A 13,353-nucleotide genomic window follows, 5' to 3' on the forward strand; every position below is an offset into this window, starting at 1 on the left:
AGTTCAAGATAAGATTTTTTTTTTTTTAAAAGACCATTTTCAAATAGCGACACGATATACATCATCGTAGGCTTATTACACTCATAACCATGGCATGACATTCCAAGATGAATCAGCATAGAACAAATTGTGCAAAGCAGAAATAATGAAGAGCTCATACATTTATATTCTCAGAATAACAAACAGGGAGAAATTGAACCCCTGTGCCAGTGGTACCTCCAAACTGGGCATGAATGGGCATTGGGCACCCAATCCGGAACGTCCCCTCCGCCTAGGACCAGGAAGTCAACGTCGGACGCGCGGGAAACATTGTAACAAATGACATAAACGTTACTAAAGTGAGTAATATATTACTTTTAATTACTGAAAAATGTATAATAGTTAGCGGACCATGTAAACTAAGTGCTGACTGTGTTTAAAAATCGAAAGCTAGGCCTACTAACATGAAGGGGAAATCAAACAAACACCGAAACAAGATGAATGAAGCTATGCATATCTCCAACCACAATAGGCCTATGACTGAAAGTGGTTAAAATGACTTTAATAGTGTTGCTGTTGCAAATAGCTACTGGCATAGCCACGGGAAGTAGAGGGGATTGGAGTGGCCATCACAAAGCCCTGACCTCCATCCTACAGAACATTTGTGGGCAGAAATTAAAAAGCGTGTGCGAGCAAGGAGGGTTGTGCAGCACCCCCTGAAAAAAACAAACATATTAATACTCAGTGACTTTCAACGTGGCACCGTCATAGGATGTCATCTTTCCAACAAGTCAGTTTGTCATATGTATGCCTTGCTAGAGCTGCCCCAGCATTGTCCTGCTGGAAAAACCAATCCTCAGAGTTGGGGAACATTGTCAGAGCAGAAGGAAGAAAGTTTTCTTCCAGGACAACCTTGTATGAAGCTTGATTCATGCGAGACCTGGAGAGGCCTACAAGCCACATTGTCTCGCACCCACTGTAAAATTTGGTGGAGGATCGGTGATGATCAGGAGGTGCTTCAGCAAGGCTGGAATCGGGCAGATTCGTCTTTGTGAAGGACGCATGAGCTCCAGAATTTGTCTGTGGAGATGGGAGAACCTTCCAGAAAGACAACCATCTCTGCAGCTCTCCAACAGTCAGGCCTTGATGGTAGAGTGGCCAGATGTAATCCAGTCCTCATTAAAAGGCACATGACAGCCCGCTTGGAGTTTGCTAAGGGGCACCTAAAGGACTCTCAGACCATGAGAAACAAGATTCTCTCGTCTGATGAAACCAAGACTGAACTCTTTTACCTGAATGTCAAGCATCATGTCTGGACGAAACGTGGCACCAAAGCTACGGTGAAGCATGGTGGTGGCAGCATCATGCTGTGGGGATGTTTTTAAGAGACAGGGACTGGGAGACTTGCCAGGATCGAGGGAAAGATGAAAGGAGCCAAGTAGGAAGAGATCCTTGATGAAAACCTGCTTCAGAGTGCTCCGAACTCTCAGTGGGACGAAGGTTCACCTTCCAACAGGACAACAACCCTAAGCACACAGCCAAGACAAAGCAGGAGTGGTTTTGGGACATGTCGCTGAATGTCCTTGAGTGACCCAGCCAGAGCCCTGACTTGAACCTGATTTAACATCTCTGGAGAGACCTGAAAATAGCTGTGCAGCAATGCTCCCCATCCAACCTGACAGAGCTTGAGAGGATCTGCAGAGAAGAATGGGAGAAACTCCCCAAATACAGGAGAGTCAAGTTGTAGCGTCATATCCAAGAGGCTGTAATCACTGCTAAATGTGCTTCAACAAAGTGTTGAGTAAAGGGTCATGTTATTTTTTTTATATATATACATTTGCACAATGTATACAAATGTGTTTTTACTCTGTCATTATGGGTTATTTTGTGTAGATCGATGAGGAATCAAAACAACTTAATATATTTTAGAATAAGGCTGTAACGTGGAAGGAGTCTGCATACTTTCTGAATGCACTGTACATGTTTTATTATTTAACTAGGAAAGTCAGTTAAGAACAAATTCTTACTTACAATGACAGACCAGGAACAATGGGTTAACTGCCTTGTTCAGGGGTCGAACAACAGGTTTTCAACTTGACAGCTCGGGGATTCGATCTAGCAACTGTTTGGTTACCGGCCCAATGTTCTAACCACTAGGCTACCTGCCACCCCTACATATAGGATATATTTCTTCTTTTGTAGCATTATGTGGTGATTTCCATCTGGCCATGTTGAGATTAGCATAGCAGGGCTGCCGTTAAACGCGTGGGGAGCTTGCATTTGTCACCACACTTTTGATTCACGTTTGATATTTTCTACATTGTAGAATAATAGTGAAGACATCAAAACTATAAAATAACACATGGAATCATGTAGTCCATCAGACATGAAGGTCAGTCAATCCGGAAAATGTCAAGAACTTTGAAAGTTTCTTAAAGTACAGTCGCAAAAACAATCAAGCACTATGATGAAACTGGCTCTCATGAGGACCGCCACAGGAAAGAAACACAGAGGATAAGTTCATTAGAGTTACCAGTCTCAGAAATTGCAGCCCAAATAAATGCTTCTCCGAGTTCAAGTAACAGACACATCTCAACATCAACTGTTCAGAGGAGGCTGAGTGAATCAGGCCCTGCTGCAAAGAAACCATTACTTAAGGAAACCAATGAGAAGAAGAGACTTGTTTGGGCCAAAAAACATGAGCAATTGACATTAGACTGGGGTAAACCTGTCCTTTGTCGGATGAGTCCAAATTTGAGATTTTTGGTTCCAACAGCCATGTCTTCGTGAGACGCAGAGTAAGTGAACAGATGATCTCCGCATGTGTGGTTCCCACCGTGAAGTATGGTTGAGGAGGTGTGATGGTGTGGGGGTGCTTTGCTGGTGATACTGTCAGTGATTTATTTAGAATTCAAGGCACACTTTTGAGTTGGACTGCAGGATGAAGGAAAAGCAGCCAACAAGTACTCAGCATATGTGGGAACTCCTTCGAGACTGTTGGAAAAGCATTCCAGGTGAAGCTGGTTGAGAGAATGCCAAGAGTGTGCAAAGCTGTCATCAAAGCAAAAGGTTGGCTTCTTTGAAGAATCTCACATATAATATATATATATATTTTTATTTACAGTTTATATTTACACCTTTTTTGGTCACTACATGATTCCAAATGTGTTATTTCATCGTTTGGATGTCTTCTCTATCATTCTACAATGTAGAAAATAGTACAAATAAAGAAAAACCCTTGAATGAGTGGGTGTGTCCAAACTTTTGACTGGTACTGTATATTCAAACTTCAGTTGGCTAGGCTATTGAGACCTTATCAATCCAAAATTACTGACTGGAATAAATTAATCAACACAATAGTGATGACATACTGTGTGAGTAACTTTTTAATCACAGATGCAAATGTCACTATGCAACCCTGCATAAAGCAAGCCCAGCCCTGTTAGTTCTATTGTTCAATCACAGTTGTTGTCTAGTTTTTAAAAGGCTTTTTGTGCGAATACAGGTTCTGCGCATGTGTTATTTTACACACACATTTCTTCTACGTAGATGCTGTTCACACTGCCCTTCCCTTTACGTTTTCCTCTTTTACTCACCCTCTTCTGAACCATGATGATGTAACCTATGTCTCTGCCTCACATTTCCATATATCTGCTAGCCAGAGTTGCTGAAAAAGAACACTATTACTTTGACTGCCTGTCTGCCTCCTGCTTAGCCAATGTTTGCAATGATGATAGAAAAAATAACATTAAATCACTAATTAGACTGTGTGTCTGTGTCTTGCTAGTGTTTGAAATGCTGCCTAGATAGCTGTAAGTATGCTGAGTGTATAAAACATTAGGAACACCTTGGTAATATTGAGTGGCACCCCCTTTTGCCCTCAGAACAGCCTCAATTCATTGGGGCATGGACTTAACAATGTCTCAAAGGAATTCCACAGGAATGCTGGCCAAAGTTGACTCCAATGCTTCCCACAGTTGTGTGAAGTTGGCTGGATGTCCTTTGGGTGGTGAACCATTCTTGATACACACGGGAACCTGTTGAGCAGGAAAAACCCAGCAGCAGCTTTGCAGTTCTTGACACACTCAAACCGGTGCGCCTGTCACCTACTGCCATACCCGTTCAAAGGCACTTAAATATGTCTTGTCTTGCCCATTCACCCTCTGAATGACACACGTACACAATCCATGTCTCAATTATCTCAAGGCTCAAAAATCCTTCTTTAACCTGACTCCTCCCCTTCATCTACACTGATTGAAGTGGATTTAGCAAGTGACATCAATAAGGGATCATACATTTTACCTGGATTCACCTGGTCAGTCTATATCATGGAAAGACCAGGTGTTCCTAACGTTTTGTACACTTTAGTGTAACTCCCCACTTGAGTTTTGCATTGGGAAAAAAAAACTACAATATCTGCGAGTTTGTACGAACATGTTGATTATGTCTTTTGTTGACAACATGTAAAAAGATGCATGTAGCCTTACTCGCCTCCCGAAAAAAGTGCATGAAATCGAGTTTATGCTTAATGACCTACTGAGGAATGGAACGCAGTAGGTGGAATATTTCGATCATGTCCTTTGTGTACACCATGAAGATTGTAGGCTACAGCAGACAAAGCCGTTCATCACTGATCAAGAAATCTCTCTCTTTTTTTGCCACGGCAAATCAGGTTTCCAGAAAATCTGGAACCGTAGCCATCATAGCCCACATAAACCATTTTACAGCTGATTTATTACTAGGATCCAGAGTTTTACCTGGTTACATTAGCTTACCAAATCAGGAAAAACTTTGGGCCCCCATTGGTGGCAGGAATGGCCTTTCATAGGAACAATTATATTTTCTGCATGCATATATTTACCTGGCATTGAAGCAAAGACTCAGATTTGTATTTTTTATTTTTTTACATTGGACATACAATGTAATAAACATAGCCTAATCAAACAATGTGTTTGATTATCAGTATTCCATTTTCTCCGATTACAAGTAGAACAGTGGCCCCTCCACTCTGGGCGGTGAAAGCTCATTTTCAGCCACAGAGTCCTATTCCTGTCCTACCGCAGGGAATATCAAACATGATCCTTCCTGCATTGGCCATTTGTCTGGGAATATAGTGAACAATCAATTCCGTCAGATTATTAGCCCGTCTAATAATTGAATGTGGCTGTCGCTGGGGTAATGGATTCACTGTTCACACAGCCGCATTTAGCAGACTAAAGCAGGGAGAGGGAAGGAAAAACAGATACCATGTCTGAGGTGACACTGGTGGATGGCATAGCAATCAGCAAGTGTGGCAGGTTTTAATCAGTTCTCTAAAAGCACAAATTAGTCATTGGGTGAGAACAACACCTTCCTTCTCTCCTTTTATTGGCTGCGATGTGAACCACCATTTTGCTTCTCTTTTGAGTCTGGTAGGAACTGGGCCAGTGATCTAAGTAAAATAACACACATCAGACATTGCTCTATATATAGAACCAATTACAGTTTCAACAAATAAGGTATGGGGCAAATAACTTTGGACTAACACTTATTCCGTATGACAAAAAAAACGCCTTTATTTTCAGGTATGCATTGATACATTCATATGGTTACTTGAAGAATACTGAATGGCTTATGTAGGCTAACCATCTTTGTGACTCCCAAAGATCAGGAATCCAATGTAGAACCAAATCGGCCTACAATCAGAATTCTGAAGAATATAGCTATTTATTATAGCTATGAATATAGCTTCTGAAGAATATGGCTACCCCATGTTGACTTTTTTATTATATAAATATGGTTTGTTCTGTCTGGTCCCATTTAAAAGTCTCCCATCCACAAAGATAGATTTCTGCTGCAAGGTCTGATGCATCAGCAGGCAGCCCACAGAGCATGTTAAAGAGGATGATTCAAATGTTTTTATGCTGTGGGAGTTCAGATTAAACAAAAACAGAGCAGCTCCCATCATATGGAGAGAGCAAGATATCTGACACCTTATCAGTCGATGGGCATTGGAGCATGGACTGATTTTCCTCTCAGAGAGAGAGAGAGAGGGAGAGAGAGAGAGAGAGAGAGAGAGATGGAGGGTACCCCACTGTGCTTAGTGACAGTAAAAACACAAACTGTACTGCATCATTGACCTAATCGCACCAGGGCGTAATTGCTAAAGAAACAGAGGGATTTCACAGGCAGTGTAGGCAACTAAGATTGTGGTTTATTAAAAAGTCAACCAATATCACTTTCTTCTCACATTATTTTGTCACTTAGGTCATTTGAGTTTTTCATGGTCAGGTCACATGGCCAGAAAAAAAAACTGTTATTCTTGGTTATAACTGCTTTGTTCATTTTGAAGTTATTACACAATTATTCACAGAGGTAAAGGGGGATACCTAGTCAGTTGTACAACTGAATGTATTCAACTGAAATGTGTCTTCCGCATTTAACCCAACCCCTCTGAATCAGAGAGGTGCAGGGTGCTGCCATTATCGACATCCACGTCTTCGGCGCCCTGGGGAAAGTGGGTTAACTGCCTTGCTCAGGGTTAGAACCACAGATTTTTACCTTGTCAGCTCGGGGATTCGATCTAGTAACCTTTCGGTAACCTCTCCCGTGAAGAGCAATGCCTCTCCACGGGAACACCAATAAATGTTCGACTCTAAAATAATTTCTATGTGAAGGAGTGCACAAAATACAGGTTATATGAATAATTAAATGCAAACATTAAAAGCAGGGCTGATCATGTTGGTGTCTATGATGTTCTTTCTCTGATGATGTCAACCTTTTTTGATCAAATTTAGGCTAATTAGTGTCTGAGTTGTTAAATAGATGCAGTGTTTGACAGATGTATTAGGACAAGCTCTTCTTAGATATTGTCAGTGGAAGAAAGACATTGTATTTCTAAATATATGAACGTCTGCCAAGAATGCTTTAATTAGAGTTAATGCAACTGGCATCCTTACAATAAAAAGTAGACTAAATGTTTGCATTCAAAGAAGTCCACATACACAAAAAAGGTTTGATTTAATCTGATGTTTAATTTAGTATAACTACTGACTACTCCTTGAAAGAAGAATCATGTTTGATCATAATGACTAGGGCAGCATCAATGTTAAACTTGAATAAAAGTAAAGTATTGGTGGTAAGAGTGCCTTTGTCTCTTGTTCTTTATTCTCTTTATTCTTATAGGTGACAGATCCTGCATTTGAATGGGGATACTCAGCGGTGCCATGGACAGTTGGCTTGATAAGGTAGCGGCGATGGATGGTCTGGCTGGCGGTGCATTGCTGGGGAGCAGGGGAGCCATTGGCAGGTACAGCAGATGTAATTGAATGAACGTGGGGCCTGTGCCGCGCCAGCTAATGGAAAGGAAACAAGCTGCTGGGCAGAAATGAGAATCTCACAGACCAAACAGGGGGTGTGGGCCAGGCGGGCGGCGGGGGCTGCTGCGTTGGTGATATCCAGTACATAGGATAGATCCTTTCAGGGATCTGCCTGCTGGATCAGGGGCAGGGGGCAGGACCCTTAGATGGACCTTTTAGAGGGAAACCCATTCCAGTCCATCTACCATCTATCTACTATCTCCTCATCCTTTTGACATGTGTGGCCTGCTAATCTAATCTCCTGTGGTGTGATAGCCCAAACATAACCTCCATTTATTGACAGAGATGGATGGTCACTGAAATACATTCAGGACTGTATTTCATTTAATTAATTATTTTGACTTGGCTCATATGATATGCATACTGTAAAAAAAAAGTTGGATATGTCAGTAAGCTGTCGGTCTATACTACACTCTTGTGTATTAACACATGCAGAATATTATAAAACCAGAATCATTTGCATTCTCACCTCTCTCTGAACTCCATGATAAGAGGCAAACATTCCCCACTTCAGTAAACAAAGTTTTGAAGCATCTCCACACAAGGGACAAACAAAGCTGCACACATTATTTGTTTTAGTCAGTGACAGATCTTATTTAGGTTGATGAAATCCAGACCTGGAGGTACAGCTTAAACACAACAAAGACACACGGAAAGCTGTTCTGCCCTCTCCCACCAAGAGTTTTATAACTGGTTCCAAGGGCACATTCATGAATTCATTAATTCCTATATTTATTCATATCTCCACATATGTGGTGGTGGGCTTCCTGACACAAAATGGACACAGTCGCAGTAGCATCATGAGGATGAGGTTAGTTCCCCCTTGGCAAAGTGTTATATAAATCCTGTCTGTTTAAAATGTGGTACTTTAATAGTTATGTAATGTGACTAAAGTAGCTTTCAGTCGTTGATATGCTAAGTAAAACAAAGAAACCATCATTCCATAGTTTCTCAATGTATTTCAACCTTGGAGAATAGTTTTCTCGCTCTGCTGGAAGCCATCTCAATCAGCCCAAATATCACCTGAGCCATACCTGTCAATTACTGGTCCTGTGTTTAGACAGAGAGGCAGAAGCATTATCCTGCCCAGTTGGGGACCCTGGACGGGACCACATTAGGCCCTTTCATTGCCCCTCACCCTACCCCATCCATCACACTCACAATAATGTGCCACACATATTGTAACACGATACATCCTCCACATTGTTACAAGAACAAATGCTACTCCAGGCCGACAACAAACAGCCTTTTTCTTTCTCATTCATACCCAAGCTGGCCAAGTAATCTGACACATCCATCATGACCTCTGCAGCTCTGTTTAATATAAACCCCACTGGAGACAGTGTCCAAGCCCCATGCATCATTAAGGTCTCTGTAAATATTTACACTGCAATTTCTGAAGACTTTTCACAAAGGATCCTTTTCAGTGTTGAAATGGGCTCTTGTTTAAGGTTCTGAAGGGGGGTGATGGGGTATGACTATAGCTTCCTTTATATTTATTTTTCTGCCTTTAGTTATTCTTAGGTAACAATAAAATATCCTTGTGGGTTCCCTGTAATTAATTTACACTCCTTATGACTCAGAGTCCTGTATTAGTTTTGCAGAATAATCTAAACTCTTCATGTCAAATTAAGCAAGGCTATTCAGAGAATTCCTCCTCTTTCCCTCTATACTGGTTTTTTTTGCATAAGGAATTTAAGAGGCGTTTGTGCTGTAATGTGAAATGGCATTAACAGTAGACAATGGTTTAGGGTGATTTTTACCATTGAGACATGAGCCTATGCAACAACAATGCTGGATTTGCACACATCACTTCTCTTTGGTGAGATAGGGAAGAGGTGGGGAAGGAAATGTCAAATGTCAAGCCCAAAGAGATTAAACAGCTCGTGAACAGGGACCACACTCCACTCCGCACTGCATATTTTAATATAGATGTAGTAGGATTTCGTGGGCCCCAATTGTTTTTTTTTTTTATGATAAATTCCAGATAAAATTAGCTTGGAAATACATTTCAAATTTTGCTACATAGTCACATACAGTATGATGTTTATTATTATGCATGAAATATTTCCTTCACTTATCAAGAATGCTGGACTGGATTTAAAAAAAAATACATATACAGACTGTTTAACCCTTCCTATTAGCTATAAGGGAACAAACCTACAAAATAATACAAATTGCAACAGATTATGAAATGTGGACAATTGCCAAACACAGTACACATAATTTCAGTACACATAATCAGGACAATCATTTAATAATTCATAAATGAATATCATTGCCTGGGAGCTACGAGCCAGATACAGGAAGTTTGTTTTGCTGGGTCTTACTAAAATAATTTGAGGAACACTATTTGGCTGATGACAAAATGTATTTTGCGTTTGTGACCACATTTTTAAGGGATAGCCATTTCATGGATTAGACTTGAGAAACCGTCTCCAAGACATGTTAGTCATATCCCTCTGTCTCCCCAACCAACCCCTTTAGTCACTGACTAAGTTGGAATGGACTGATGTTCTATATTTAGGGTTAGTGTGTGTAATGATTTTATGTGCATCATTCAAACAGTGAAGAAAATGTCATATATTTTATCCCATTGCTCCTTCTCAGTTCTCCTTTGTGATTTGTAACACCTGCATTGTGCTCTTAACTTCCACAGCTGGAGGCATCAGTGGAAAAAGCATGCTACTGAGCTATGCTTTTATTGGTGGCAGTTTAAGACATTTGGTAGAAATGAAAGCCACACAAAATGGCATGGGTGTAACTAAGCATATGTGGAGTGAAACAGACTGGAAATTCTAACAGTGAACCAAAGCTTCAACTGTGTAATTGTTCACTTGTGTGTGTGACTGTTCATGTGTCGTGAGAATAGCTGTTTCATCTGTGCTCAAGATGGATGTGTTTATGTTGCTGCCAAGTTTGTTGTTTGATCGTTGTGTATTTTTTGAAAGAGCATCTTGATCTCTTCTGGTCACCTACTTCCCTAATCTCTCAATCACCATAATTAGGGGTCAAAGACTCAGATGTCAATTTTTGATTGCTCACAGGCAATTATTGCTACAACAGATGTGTGTAACTGGGGCTTTGAAGTGTGCATGGGTTTTCATTAGAAAATGTCCATTAAGATTCTAAACCAGGGATGGGCAACTTTTAATGGGGGTGGGGGCCACCCAAAATCATGGGGGGCCGCAGCATCTCACATCCATTCTTTTTTAAATGTAACCTTTATTTAACTAGGCAAGTCAGTTTAGAACAAATTCTTATTTACAATGATAGGCTGCCCCGGCGCTGGGCCAATTGTGCGCCGCCCTATGGGACTCCCAATCACAGCCGGATGTGATGCAGCCTGGATTCAAACCAGGTACTGCAGTGACGCCTCTTGCACTGAGATGCAGTATCTTTGACCACTGCCCCACTCAGGAGCCCATACCCACACATGCAGTCAGAGCCGGCCCTAAGCAACATTTTGTTGACACAGGGTGGATAGAAATGTTTGCAGTTTTCAATATAATATCTAAGGGACTAACAAAATAAATGCCCCCCCCCCCCCAGTCGGTAATTCGACCATGATCACTACATGTTTATATAGCTGGCCGCTAGACTAATTTAACAATCTAAAATAAATTGCTGACATTGGCTAATTGAGTGACTGTCATTGATTGACATAACAACAGAAAAACTGCTGATGCACAGCCACATTTCAAAATTGCGCATTGTGTATTCGACGATTCTGAGTTCCAAATCTGGAAAGCCTACAAAAGGGGGTCATGCAGCCTGCAGGCCACTAGTTGCCTATCCCTGTTCTAAACAAACCCAAATAATATCAATGTTGCCAAGGATTACAAATTATAAATATGCTACATGGAAACTTAAATCTTTTAAACTCTGTGATATACTGTAGCTTCTACTGTATATCACATTTTGCAGCAGTGAGTGAGACAGCCACTGTGTCCTTCGGCTTGTAGCCCCAGCACACAAAGGAAGTCTCTGAAGAGCCCTTTCAAAAATAAATATGTTCAACCCCTTTCAATATGTCCAATGGCAGGTACAGAGATGCACAGTGCCCCAGGGACTGTGGTCATCTGAGTGGAGAGAGGACACTAATGTCACAGATGTCTGCCTGTTTGTTTGAGAGGCAAGTTGAGTCTAATGTCATTGCATGGAGACAGGGCTCCGTCTCCACTGTGGTCTCTGGTGGGCTTCTATCAGCCTTCACCGCCGGGGAAGGGTCAAGTAGATGATTTCTTCACACAGAAGATCATACCAGAGACAGAGAGGAAGAGCAGAGATTTTCTTGTAGTAGATTGTGTGTTACATTTGAGAACTTTCTGCATTTGACTCAAAGGGGATTGGGTTGATGTTCTGAAATGTACGTCTACATGTGTGCAGCAAATGTTTTGTTACCCTGAAGCTGCATTTTGGTTTTCCTTTAAACAGGCTCCAAAACAAGACAATTGGATAATTGAATTACTTTCAGGGACACTAAAATGAGTCCAATCGATCAATGTCTATGGACCTCGTTGACTGGCCTTTTTGTTTCATTCTGTCTTACTGGAATGCCAGGTGACTTGACATGCACATGGCTAAGTGACACAAAAACAAACTATTTCAGTCTCCTGCAGTGAATGCACGCAGCAAATCCAGGGTATTCCGGAAAAATATCCTTGCAAAAAAAGTATACAAATTAATTTAAGAAAGTATATGTAAAGAAGAGAGCTTTTAAGAATTACTGTGCAACTGTTGACGATAGACAGGAAGTCCAATGAGGGGAGACAGAAATGGGCTATACCAGCGGAGAGGGAGGAGTTCTGATCCTGACATCTGCTGACTAAGGTTAATAACTTAGCATTTTTCAATCCCCCAAACTGTCATAACCACATAGCAGCAAACCTTCAATTCAGAGCCATTTACTATATACACTGACTTATTCAGCCTGCTGTCTGCACACACTGGCGTGAATAAGAGTCTCACTGTCTCAAAAGGCTGAATACAGCATCAGTATATATAACAATTATGATAATTCCTACATCTGGGTTTAGGCGAAGCAGCAGATTCTCAATCAGAGTTGCTGTCTGGTCCAAATGTTAAAGCCTGGTTTGCCTGGGGCCCTATCCTGTAGGAACATATCTGATCATAGGGTCTATCTTCTGGGAGATACCTCAGTTACAAAACATGAAGCTCTGAAGTCCCATTCACTTATCCGTGGCTCTCTGGTCTTAATCAAAGTAAAATGATCATTTTCCATTTGGCCCCCTCTTCCGCTATGCTTTGGTAAATTGTCATGAGAATTTTTATCCCAATGTTGTAAACTCAACTATCACTTAAGCTTTGAATAATTCCCAGGGGTTGTAAATCCCTGGTTAATGAAGAATTAGACAAAGTTCCAGTCTGCAATAGGTCAAAAGTTTATTCAGAGAACGTTCAAAAAAAGAATCATACAACGCAAACCTGAACCTATAGGGGAGGGTCCAGTTGGGCATCTACCCTCGGGGCGGCTCCGGTTCTGGACACAGCCACCCCTTCTTACTCTGATCCTTCCGACTTTGTAGAACCGGACCGTGGATCATCGCCGGAGGCCCCAGGCTGCGGATCGTCGCCGGAGGCCCCGGACTGCTGATTGTCGCCGGAGGCTCCGGACTGGGGATCGCCGCCGGAGGTTCCGGACTGTGGCCCGTCGTTGGAGGTTCCGGACTGTGGCCCGTCGTTGGAGGTTCCGGACTGTGGCCCGTCGTTAGAGGTTCCGGACTGTGGCCCGTCGTTGGAGGTTCCGGACTGTGGCCCGTCGTTCCGGACTGGGTACTGTCGCCGGAAGCTCTGGACTGGGTACTGTCGCCGGAAGCTCTGGACTGGGTACTGTCGCCGGAATCTTTGGACTGTGGAGGCGCACTGGATGCCTGGTGCGTGGTGCCGGCACTGGTGGTACCGGGCTGGTGACACGCACCTCAGTTCGAGTGTGGGGAGGAGACACAGGACGTACTGGACCGTGGAGGCGCACTGGTGATCTGGAACATAGAGC

Source organism: Oncorhynchus mykiss, chromosome 6, assembly GCF_013265735.2.
Source record: "Oncorhynchus mykiss isolate Arlee chromosome 6, USDA_OmykA_1.1, whole genome shotgun sequence".
In the NCBI taxonomy this organism is placed as follows: domain Eukaryota; kingdom Metazoa; phylum Chordata; class Actinopteri; order Salmoniformes; family Salmonidae; genus Oncorhynchus; species Oncorhynchus mykiss.